The sequence below is a fragment of the Hippichthys cyanospilos genome, chromosome 19, assembly GCF_059441005.1.
Source record: "Hippichthys cyanospilos isolate Australia breed blue-spotted pipefish chromosome 19, RoL_Hcya_1.0, whole genome shotgun sequence".
In the NCBI taxonomy this organism is placed as follows: Eukaryota; Metazoa; Chordata; class Actinopteri; order Syngnathiformes; family Syngnathidae; genus Hippichthys; species Hippichthys cyanospilos.
This window is the reverse complement of record NC_142387.1, coordinates 2,106,254-2,119,350: the sequence shown is the minus strand read 5'-3', so window position 1 is coordinate 2,119,350 and position 13,097 is coordinate 2,106,254.

The following is a 13,097-nucleotide window of genomic DNA, read 5'->3' as shown; positions in this document are numbered from 1 at the left end:
GTTTAATTTATTTGTGCCTGTTTCAGCCCAAGATTAAAGTTTAATTGGCGCTGACTGGCAGCTCCAAAGTTTTGACTAATTCTCCTTATCTAGAATCCTTACCGAGTAGCCGTGGGCAATGTGAGGGTCGCCTGCATTTACACACATGCGCATACGCACGCGTGCACACGTGCACGCGCGCGCACACACACACACACACACACACGCACACGCACACAATCAACAGCAAGAAAAGTAATTATTGAATTTGATTTGTTACCATATTGACCACCTGTGACAACCTCTGATCTTTAGGTGTGTTTAAATGGAATTTACTGGGGAAAAAAAGACTACGGTAAGTAATTCCTTGAATCATCAATACTCGCATTTGGGGCCCAACCAGTCGCAGATCATCACAACAGTATTGTAGATGATGCTACCTTATTTCCCATGAATTTCTTTTAACATAAATCATTATAAAGTGCATTACTGTTGAGCAATCCCATTTCCATAAATGTATGTTTATGCCAGAAAGATATACAAGTGTAAATAATTCTGATAAACTTGGCCTGTGTTTGATCAGCCAAATGTCGAAGGGAGCGATCACTTGTGACCTGTAATATTAGTGCCAGCTATTAAAATATGCGGTACAATTTGCAAAGCTTCATTTAGTCAGTCGGGTAGATGTGCGTGAAATAGAGTTCTTTTGGTCGTGACTAATGTCTCTCAATTTCTAATGAGCGTCAGAGCCACAAAGCTCCTAAAGTGATAAACATCGGATTAATAGACTCTTGGGAGATGAAATGGAGCCATCATTCTAAATTCATCTGCTTTGAACAGGCAAGCAGATGTATACAGCAACACAACCAGTGTTTATGATATCAAATTGATGCACTTCATAGCTTAAATCATATTTACCTGACATTAGGTTACCTATTGTTTTTATGCCGTTGAAATTTTGATTCAACCTAGCTGGGGTTTTACTTAACTTGCTCAAGCAATCGAGGAGTTGCCATTTTTAAATGTAAATATTGAAGTTATTAGAACTTTCAGAGGTGTTTGGTAGACTTTTAACAAAGTATTTAAAATTTTAAAAGACTATAGTATGATATATGTGGGGTTCTCAAAAATATACATATCGGTAGGATTGTAGAATGAGCTATTGGATTGGCAGATAAATGAAGCTCTCTTATTCTTCAGCTGTGATACCCTGTCCAGGTATTCAGGTACTGTATGGGAAATTCACGTTTAATTGTTTGGCTACAAATCATTGGGACGTATCAAGGGTAGAATTAAATAACTTTTATTTTTTTAATTGCCAAATTCAGGAAATATGTCTATTATTGTGCCATTCTGAATTATGTAAATTGTGCCTTCAACAAAACATGAGCAAATTCACATTAAATAAATAAATAAATAACCTTTAAAAAAACACTAACTTTTTATTTCCCTTTTTCCATAAGTGGGCATTTTACATCTTTGCTTATCTGCTATTAACAGTTTCATTGGCTCCCTGGTAACCCTTCAAGCGCTTTGAGTCCGGTTTTTAAAAGTCCAAAAATCCAAGTTGGAACTGTTGGTCCACTGCTGCATCTCCACTTCCACTTGGGGTTAATTACTCTTTCAACCAAATGAAGTTTCCCCCAATCCCCCCCAAAAAACTTCTCTGGTGTTAAAGTTTTAGTCAACGTTTGTGTCATCCATTGATTATTTGAGTATGTATATTGGAATTTTACTCAGTGGTAAGAATTTTAAATTTTTTGGATGAGCCATCATTTACAGCCCAGTCTTTATTTGAACCTACTTCTGTTGTCGGTCTGTACTCACCCAAGTCTGCCCCGGGCAAAAAAATAAATAAACTTGCCAAAATATACAACAATCAAATCTCTGGTCATCCTAAACCAAGAGCTAAAGATAAGCCTCAAAGGGTTCTGTTCTTTTTAATCGTTCAACCAATCCTAGGAAGTTGGGCAAATTCATGACAAAACACACAGAATCCACACCATAAAGTTTAGCATGCATGTGCCACAACGTAATTGTTTCATGAGTTTACCTTGTACTAGTCTTCAGTGAGCAATTTGTTAGAATAATTTTATATAGAGTATCTCATATTATTCAACATGTATATTGGTAGGTATGGAACACAAAAATAACGTATTACTTAAATCTAAACATTTCTTTTTATTTTAGATCTGTACAATGAATGCGCTGAGCAAAATTGTATGCATCTCTGACCATGAAACCATGACTCCGAAACCCAGCACAAACATTGACTTCCAGTCATGCTCATCTTTTTCCGTTGGGAGAAATTATCCTGCAAGACAGGTTTCTCTGTGTCAGTGCTTTGTGAGACTTTAAACATTTATCAGAAGTTTAGAGAATTTTACTGAATGAGGTGATAAACCATTGTGATGACATGACAGGTGGTGTTGGATGGAAATGCATGTTGACAATTAAAATGACAAATTTAAAAATTAAAAAACAAAAAAAGTTAGTCCAGACTTAGTCCATGACTTTTAAAATATTTTTGTCATTTGGCGGTCCACCGGCCACACGTCAGTCCTTGTCCATCAGTACTGATGAACTGCCCACTGAGTTTCTGTTACTTAGTTTCTGTTCAGTACTTGAGTGGAACATGGTTACACTAATTTTAATTCTTACTGAGGATTAATTAAGATGGAATTTCTCAAATGCATAACTTGACAACATTTTTAATGTTTCTTCATCGTTTTCATCGCATGCATGTAACATAATGAATAAGCAACAAAACATTATGCTCATAGTACAGGGTACTCCAAAATGTTTGACCCCATTTCGTAGGACAAGGGTTTTGACAATTATTGTTGGAATTACCTCAAATTTTCACAGCTTGTGTAGAAATGTTTCATGTTTTTGTGTGAAACGTTTGGCAGTTCTATCTTTTCAGGTTAAGAAATGCCATTCACTTCAAAAGAAAAAGGCATTTTGCGTGTTAGAGTATGCTCGGACTCAGTCACCAAAGACTGAGTGCAGCATGCCTATGCATACCTAAATTGCCAGGACGGCCATCAATGTGTGCAGGTTCAGAGGCAGTGCTCATATTGAACATTTATGAAAATCTGTCATATAACCAACACACTTGTCTTTGTAAATTTAACCAATAAAACTTATGACCTTCAACATTAAGTGTATTAAGTTTCATTAAGATCCATCAAGTACTTTCCGAGATATGGGCATTTAGAAATGGGTCAACCATTTTGGAACACCCTGTATATTTGAAATTGTTTCAAATATGTAATGTGTGTGTTGGAAGTGGAGGATGGCAGGGGACAGTCAGGAGATTTTCAAGATGCTTTTTCTAAAAGTAAAAAGTGTTTTAAGGTTTTGTTAATATGTTTTGCACATCTCAACCGCAGTAACCATGAGGGCTTAACCAATCTGTTGATTTCTATGTTGGACCAGATAGCTTCCCCTGAGATTGCAGTCTTGCAAGATTATTGGTCTGAGCACTGTAAAGTGTAATGTGCATTATCCATTCAGTTACAGTGGGCTCGTTTCCTTTTTTACATTCCCAAGGCTCTGGTAAATTTCAGGGAGCCTGACAACACTAGCTAGTTGAAATATATGATTGGATAATATATTTAACCACTCTTTCAAAAATATAGGGAGTGCTGCAAAAAGCGGGTGGATACAACAAAGTCATATAGAAAAGAGAAAAAATACACCGGGAAGGATATTCCATTCAAATATGATTTTTTTTTTTTTTTTTTTTGAGTGTTTAGGCCAGTAGAGAAGGCATTGTTAGACCCCAGGTACCACCAGTTCAAGAATGTCATGTGTGTGCTATGTGTGGGAGGAGTGTGAAGTGCTGTCAGCATGTTGTTTGGTGTGTGTGTGTGTGTGTGGGAGGGGGCATAATGGGTAAGTCCCTAATGAATCCCCCAGGTCTGGTGACCTTCAATTGGCAGGCTGGTAATTTCACCTGACAATGGCGAGCTGCCACTGAACACGGCCTGGCAACCATTCGGCATGCATCAGTCTCAGTCAGACACACCAACACTTATATGCCAGACTAAGTGGGTCAAGATAGCTATCAGGGTTTCCCCAAGAAGAGAACCTGATCCCGGCCAGGAGGAAATTCAACTCCACCGGCATTAAACGCTGAGTGCTGGTGTTAAACGCCTGTTCCCACTCGGTTGTCACTTCAGTCACACCTGAGGGAGAAGGCATTCTGATCCATTTTGGGCAATCAAACGTTTTGACAATACAACACATTGAGATTCATTAATGTGCCATCTCAAAGGCTTTCTATGCTTGATGAGGAGTACAAGTAGCTTTTTCGAAATGAGATTAAGGACATATTAAATACCATGAACAACATACAATAAACCAGTGCTTCTCAAATAGTGGGGTGGGCCCCCCTGGGGGGGTTTGAGGTGATGCTGGGGGGGGCGTGGATGATCCCAGGAAAAAGATTTTGTTTTTGTCATGTGGAATGTCATTGCAATAAAGTAATAATTGTCATCATTTTCTTTTAGTTTCAGGCACTTTGGTGCACTTGCTTCTTTTTTTTCTGTTTTAGACTAAGCTATAACCCGTATAAACGCAATAAAAATAATTATCAGTTGTTGAAAGTTGATTTATATTGCATTTTTCTGTTGTTAATGTTAAAAAGGATACATGTGTAGGTATACTTAAACAATTTTCATCAATAATAATCTTATTTATATTCAGTGCATCGACTGAGGGGGGGCGCGAAAAGTTTTGTCTTTTCTAGGGGGGGCCTGGCAAAATATAGTTGAGAAACACTGCAATAAACCATAGCACTTCATGATGCATGAGCCACACTGAAAATCAGTGGTGTTCCCTGAGGGCTTCTGAAGGGCTACACATCATCAAAACCACTGATATACATTTAAAAATATACATATACATATACTGTATTTGTAAAATATTTTATGATGTTTTTTTCAACATACATCTGTCTTCATTTAATAGCATGTGACTTGGCTGTGCATCCTACAGTCATTTGTAAGTTATCATTAATAATGTAATTTGTCCAATCAGATTTAAGCTTCTGTGTGTTTTATCAGGGTGAAACTCCCTGTACTTTCAGATTCAGGTTAGCAGGTACTATACAATTAAAACTACCCAAACTTTATAATTTTTTTATTTTTGACAATTTCAACCAATCAGATTTCCTTTGCAATACCCTTACAGGCTTTGGAAGTCAGCACTTTTGCATCCTAAGATTGGTTCAAAGCAACCTCGGCAAGCGAATGGTCATATATGACATTGAAGACTGCATCATAACATATATAGCCTGTTTCATAACATATTTAGCCATGCTTGTGTGCTGCCTAATAGCTTTGTATGATCTTGGCTTAGTAACAGAGTGCACTCTGTTCAAACCAACTGCATCCAGTTTTGGTCTGAATTCTGTTCAGGTGGAAAAATACCCAAGCAGTTGCTAAGTTTCGGTTTTGTTTTGATAAGTTTTGTTTTGATACGTTTCGATAATTCAAGTTATTGACCGAACCTGGAATTGAACGAAGACGTGGAAGGACCCCAAAAGGCTTGCCTTCCAACAACAGCCATACACAACTGTACATTATTGAAAATTAATTTTTAGTGTGGACTTTTCAAAATAAAGAAGAAAATAGACAGTGATAGCCTTATTCATTCAAACCGGCGTATCCAAATGCTAAAAAACTGCTTTAGTCACAGGAAGAAAGTAACAGTTTGGTGAAAATTAAAGACATTGGGTAAGAAGACCTGACTTTGTGTTGTGGTCATCTGTGCACAGTATCATATGCTGAGAGTGTGTTGCAAGGACTGGGGCATTTTTCTAGTGACTTTGGTGATAACTGTGTTGAACCCAGTTGCCCTAAAATAATTATAGTATATTAACTTTATATTAACAAAGAACCACAAATCTGCTGCAGATCAGCTCACAACATGCTAAGTATATGTAATAAAGTTGTAAAATTAGGCTGTAGGAGTAAATAACACAACATTTCTTGGATTAATAACTGATGAAAAATTATGCTGGAAATCATATACATTTTTTTTTAACTATAGGTATCCTGTATAAAACAAAGGATCTACTAAATAAGCAATTAACACATGCATTATACTGTTCATTATTACTGCCAAATGTGACATATTGTGTGGCGTTTTGGGGTAATACATATAAAACAAACACGATTTTTAAACTCTAAACAAAGCTATACGAATTATTAACCATTCAAATTATACAGTGCCAACAAACCAATTGTTTATTAAATTAAATATTCTTAAATTCTATGAACTAGTGGAATTTAAAACAGCATAAATCATGTACAAAGTTTACAACAATCAGTCTTGCCACGGTGTGCAAAAGCTATATTATATTAGGGAGAGTTATCACCCCCCTAAGAGGCCAAAGTGTATTTGTGTATTTCCAGAAACAAAGACAAGAACCAACAACAAGCAAATGTATGTTTCAGTAAAAAAATTTCAATGTTACAAAGATACAGAAAAATCTAAACCTTAATAACTGTACAAAAACGTCATGTTCATTCTGATTCTATCAGTAACAGATATTTCTTTTATGTTCTGTATTTTATTACTGTGTCACATGATTTTCCAATTTTATTATTATAATATATCTTTTCTTTTATTTATAGAAAACAAGGGGTATGACTCTCCCTACTCCTTTGAAAATATAAATGTACTTGAGGTCATTAATATATATATATTTTTTTTTTTTTCTTTAGGTTGTGTTTATCTTTGATTAAATTTGTGTTCAATGTTTACATCTTCAATAAATCAATCAATACTTATCTATAGTGCAATTAATGATTGGGATATCGAGTCTGCTGCAGTGTACACCAACTAACTCTGAACGAGCGATACCGGTACACCATGAATCCTGCTCCAGCCAGTCGCAGTTCACAAAATACAAGGATTAGTAAATGCACACAACTAAGCACAATTTTCAATCTGCAATGTACCACGTGTGTTGCTACAATGTGGGAGAAAGCATGGGGGACAAAATGCAAAATTCACCCAAAAAGGGAGAGTCTGGGTACCAACCCATGACCTTTGAATTGTGAGATTCATTGATCGTATCAGTCAGACACAGTGGCATTCATAATGAAAGGAATATATATATATATATATATATATATATATATATATATATATATATATATATATATATATATATATATATATATATATATATATATATATCTGAATTATTACAAATATAAGAATAAGACACAATCCGTTATTTTCTACCTTCCACCTACATATAAATATAATTCTTCTTTTGGTCCCTGTAATAATGTTATTCCTAGTTTAGTCTCTAGCTATGAAGAACAAGTTGTGAGTCAGTAGTTGTTTACAAGAGGAAATACAAGAAACAGCATTGAAAAATGGCTGTAGTGGTTTACTTTTTGGGGGAAACAATGAATGGCGCTAGCAGCGGGCAAATGTGCTCGCGGCCAAAAACACGTCTCCCTTGTCCCCACTCTGTGTGTGTGTGTGTGTGTGTGTGTGTGTGTGTGTGCGTGTGTGTGTGTGCGTGGGTGTGTGCCTTCGTGTGTGTATGCCGGGGAGGGCTCTCCACATTGGTGGTTTCTCACTGCGTTCGAAACGAACATATTCAAATGTCTGTGGCTATTAAATGTTAATTTGTACAACAGATGAACATCAAGTAAAGTGCTTCATCAACTAAATTTCCCTCTGTTGCACAAGTTAAATGATGGGATCTTGATTTTGGCATTATTACAACTCCCTAAATCTACCCACACATATTTATCTATTTATTCATTTTTCGAGTTTCCAAGTCTTGTGTCATGTTGGTTCACCTAAAATAAATAACAATGGGGGGAAAAAAAGAGAAACATCTCAATGTGGAGTTTTACAGTTGTGTAAATGCTTCCTGGCACTCTAAACAGAATCCCAGCAGATAGTTTTATTAGCAGTGGTAAACATAGTGTGTTGATAGCTCACAAAAGTGTGACTTTACTGATTTTAATTGTCAGGTATTGAAGGTAGTTTTATACATTACTTGTTTCGAGTGCAGACATACTGTACATATTAAATGTCATTTAAATATGTGCAAAATAATCTAACAACTCCAAAACAGATTTTTATAAACCTGTCACGTGGCCATAAAATTTGGAGCCACTACAATGTTTTTAGGCACAAAAATCAAACATACCCATTGCGAGCATCAGAGACTTGACTCGGAACAGACTATGAAACTCAACTCGGAACTTAAATCAAGGACTGAGCCAGTGACCACCACTCACAAAAAAACCTTGTGGAACATATGCGAAGGAAAAATTACCAGTAATTTATATTAATTGCTTGCAAATTAACTTCCAAATTCATCCATTATTGTCTAAAGCACTTTTGAGTCATCTAGATCATGACTGATTCAGAGACTGTACAAGCTGTAAAGTGCAAAATATTGTAATTGACAGTACTGTGTCCAAGGTTTTATTATCTGCTATGTTTGATTTTAAACATGTAGCAAGAAAAAAAACATTGAAGGTTTTCTCCTGCTGAGTAAAAGACAGAATTCTTAAAGATGTGTACGGTATACCCAGTTCTTCCCAGCAATGATTCATGGAGGTGAGTCAAGAACTACCATGGACACCAATACCAAAACGTTGCTGTCAGCACTGCTCTGATGCGCTCTGTTGGCGTGTAAACACCTGACACGATCTCCTGAGCACATCTACAACAGAGCCACAACACGCAGTCACACCACAGATGCTGAAACAAAGACCCGGCACAAAAGCGCCAAGGCACTCCTTCCCCGCACCCCAGCTTTTGAGCTGATGTCGCTTGACACGGTCACAACATTGTTCCTGCATCTCTATGTCAAGCGTGAGGTCTGGCGGTGCGTCGGGACATACCTGTTTCCTGTTTGAAGGCTCTGTGGAAAACTGCTGTGACGAGCACCTGGTCAGTGTCAGCAGAACTCAGCATGAGGTCTCCACAGGATAGGGGGGGACCTGGAAGAAACTAAAGCATATGTAACTTTGTACAATTAATTGAGAAGCTTTACTAAAACAATTTTGCTGTTACTTGCACCATGCTACACGATAAAAAAAACCTCCTAATGCTTCTTATTAATATTTTTTTTTTACTGTATTTTCATTCTCATCTCCATCATAGGTTGAATATTTTGGTTGAAAGATGATAGATTTGTGCTCATGGTGTGTGAGGTATCATTTTTATCATTGCAAAGTGTATGTTCAGTGGTTCGCAGTCGAAAAAACATGTTAGATTGCTGACTACATACAGTACAACTCCTAAATTCACTTTTTGTAAGGGTGAAAATGCTAATTATTTTATACAGTAGATCCCGGGTTTATGACGTCGTTTTTTTTTTCAGCTTACGATGTGGATCGCCGTGTTTTTTTGTCCTCTCTTTACGCCATTTTTTTCGCTTTACAACATAAAAAAAACCTTCTCTTCTCAAACATGGCTGTGAGTGTACACACGTGTCAAGTTGGAAACGCGCTCTATGTCACTATACGCGTCACTGCTTATATCACTGCAATGCTTGTCTGCTCTTGGTCGGCGTCACGGCTTCCTAACATACTGGTCAACTATTGGTCGGCGTCATGGGTCACTAAGATGCTGGTCTGCTGATGGTGAGTGCTTAGGGTCACAAAGATGGCTGCCTAAAGACTTTATTTTGTGTGAAAGTACTTTCAGTATTGTATTTATTAAGCATTTTAGTGCTTAATTAAAATTTGAATTGGTTAAACATGGGTCTCAAGATTGCTTGTGATGTAAGAAGTAAGAAGATGATTAGTTAGGAAACGAAGCTGGAGATAAATCAAGAAATACGAAGAAGGCTAAGAAAGCCCAGGCTAGGCTACCCTCATGAGGGAAGATGGCTATAACAAGTTCATCATGTCACTTTGAAGGTAAATCCTTTATATATTTTTTATTTATGCTCTTATTTAATCATATACATATATATTATACATAAGTAGCACTTACTATACTATTTTGATACCAATTTTTAATATGTAAATACAATTTTTATGTCATTACCTGGGCTTTTACACACATTAGCTAATTAACAAGGAACAGGCTAGTAAAAAATTAAACATAAAATATGCTCTGCTTTATTTCTGAAAGGAGCACTTTCATTTTGATTCTCTGCAACAATGCTGTGCAATACTGCAAAAGTAGGTTTTGTAATAAAGATACTACGCTTTTTTTACTTTGAAAATTTAGGTCAGTGCGTCATGAAATTGCTAAACCTCTGTACAGTAATCCCATGTTTTTCGTGGCTAATGGGGACCGGAACCCCCTCGGCGATAAGAGAATAACCATGGAGTACCGTCACCTCCCTTATACAGTAAGTGTACTGTTATCCCTTCCTATCCCTTTTTGCTGTAGTCTCATGGAGTGCCACGGTTATATTAGCTCAGAAGTCTAATTAAAGTGAAGCCTGTAGCTGACAAAACCATCGAGTTTACGCTTCAATTTCCAATTTATTATAGAAGAAATCTAGGTAAGAGATTTACGGTGCTCCAGTGCAGCGCATTGGGGCGGGAGTAGATTACAACTCCTGCCCTCATTGGGCGCTGGTTGCATCTGGAGCAATTTACGTGTCTTTTAGGAGTGCTCGTCTCCCTCATGAAACTGACACATGCAGGTTAGGTTGACACAAAGGCAGAGGAAGAAAGAGCATTGCTGCACCGGGCGCTACCTATATAGGCTCTCCATGAGACTACAGCCAAAGGTATGGGAAGGGAAAGGATAACAATACAGTTACTGTATAAGATTTAATAATTTAAGATTTAAGTAAATATGTGTACTGCAATAGTTTGACGTTCGAAGAGTGCTCGTGGCAAGTGTGTTTCTAGTTAACTGGTCTGTCTGGCAAGCACGAACCAGCACAGTGATTTCTTATGACAAATTGAAAGTAGCAAATTGAAAGTAGCAACATAACTTGTGGCTACCATTTTTTGTTAATAAGCACTTCAAACGTTTTTGAAATCTCTCTTGACAACCCCCCCCCCTCCAAAAAAAAAGAAGAAAACAAAAACAATTGAGTTTTTTCAAACATAACCTTTTGTGCTGCCCACACTGCCCAATAATCCTACACATGTGCTGGTTAAATCAAGTGCTTTGGTGAAGTGCCAGTGTTACAAACATGACACTTATTTGAAAACTAATTCGACAAAAACTTTCTGTGTTGTATTTAAGTGACCTTTTCGAAGTAACTTTGCATTTTGACAGACTTTGATACAGTATTTTAAAATCTAATCATATTGTTACTGAATGGCATTTATCAGTCAAGTCTGCCCTTAATAGCGGTGAAGATCTTTCTTCTGTTTGTATGGCTGATTGCTATCTAACAGTTTATTTTTTAAATGTTTGACTAAATGTGTTATGTTTCTATAAAATGTTTTCATTGGATATTACAAGACAACATCAAAGCCTTTATGTTAAACAGTCCAAATTATTGGAAATGCAACATTTTTCATCATTTTCTGCATTGATTTTAATACCTAGCCTCGTGAAAGTAGAACAGCCGCCTCATGAACAGAAGTAGGCCATTGCAAACAAATGCAACACAAGGAGGACTAGAATGCTTATGAATGTTTTCAGGCTTCTCCCAAATTGGGGACACACTTTTAAGGTCAGCAGTGCCATGGAAGTGCAGCGGGTTGCAGAATGTTGCCAGCACTCGACTCAGTGCGTTGCTGAACCTCGTCGACGTCTGTGGCAAGGTCACGGCAGGAGGCATAAATGGGACATGATGGCTCTGTTGTTCCATGTCATCCGCTGTGCTCTCCTCCCATACCGTTTGGGGACGGCGCTGCTGAGTGCAGCTGACATGGTGTACGCACAAAAGAGGCAAGCCGTGCGAAGAGAAAAAAAAAGTAAGGGTGGCAAAAATAGAGCCCATTTCCATGGTTCTTCAGTTAGACCACACAATGAACTGCTGATGCACTTCTCGTATTCATGGCAAAGCTTTTTATTCTGCCCTTCACACAGTCATCTCTGTGTCAAACTAAGAGTTTTGTTCGTATTCATTAAATGACTCGAACAGATAATGGAAGTGGACCTTAATGCTACTCCAGAATTATTTTTCTCTTCTTTTGCAAATGCATTCTTTTACTGCAAATTATAACCATAAAAAAAGCCTCTGATCCAGCCCATTCTGTTAAATTAATAGAAGCATGCAAAAAATGTAATGATAGCAATTAAGCCTGGAAAATGCTAATTTTATAGTCAAGGACGATTACCTCATTTATAGCATGTTCTGGAATGATGCCAGACGAAGGTAATTTAAATCCGAGTTGCTCACAGTTACATCATGATGAATAGAAGATGAGCGAGGCTTCATCTCATACACGCACACTTCCAATCACACAACTCTCAATCACATGAAGAATGTGAACACTTTCAGGGACAACTGCTGGTCCACAGCAAAAGAAGGAGACAGTGGCAACGTGAAAGGAAGTTCTATTTTGCAAAAGATGTGCTCCACCTCTCCTTGCAAAAAGGGCACTTGGGCTCTGACCAGAAGCTTGGAAAGATCTTCTCTTGACATCTGTGGCAAGATGTTAAGCATCAACCAGAAAAGCATCATGTATTTTTATGACAAAGGCTGACTTTTACGGAAAAAAGAATTTTAATAGAAAACTATCTATAGAAAGACACCATAACTGTTTTTCCCCCTTGCGTGCCCTGGTAATCTTATAATGTTTATTACCCAACATTAAAAAATTCCCATCAAAACTCAACACCCAAGTGACATTTGAATACAAGGATTTTGAAAGCTGAAGTACATCAGGTAGTGTAAAATACTCACATAAGTTAATTATTTGAGAGAGGCAGCTGTAATGACATTAATCTTTTATGGGAGGTCTGCCTGGTGCAATGATCTATAATAGCTTAACATTTCACTTTAACACTCCCTCCATGCTAGTACAGTATGACGTGATGAAGATAGGCCTCATTGGTATCAACAGCTGCCTTTTCATGTGCCATAAAAATGGCTGCTTCCTTGCAAGGGGGAGAGACTGAGTCATATGAAGTTTAGAAAGTCCCGGTGATTAGGTCACAATGAATTAGCTGGTAGCACAAAACGAATAATACCATAT